The following is a 203-nucleotide window of genomic DNA, read 5'->3' as shown; positions in this document are numbered from 1 at the left end:
CAGTTTGGTTTATCGCTCATAGGTCTTTTTGACCATCGATCCCTGATTATAACTCTCAATTAAACAGTCAGGAGAGTAAGGCATGCCCATCGATATCTCATCGACAGGCGATACCGCAAGAACGGCCAACGACACATCAGGTGATCGATTATTGCTACGACTTTTGCTTAATCGTTTCCACTCCTTAGAGAAAGAAACCCCCG

The sequence above is a fragment of the Anopheles funestus genome (genome assembly GCF_943734845.2).
Source record: "Anopheles funestus chromosome X unlocalized genomic scaffold, idAnoFuneDA-416_04 X_unloc_39, whole genome shotgun sequence".
In the NCBI taxonomy this organism is placed as follows: domain Eukaryota; kingdom Metazoa; phylum Arthropoda; class Insecta; order Diptera; family Culicidae; genus Anopheles; species Anopheles funestus.
This window is presented reverse-complemented; position numbering follows the sequence as displayed.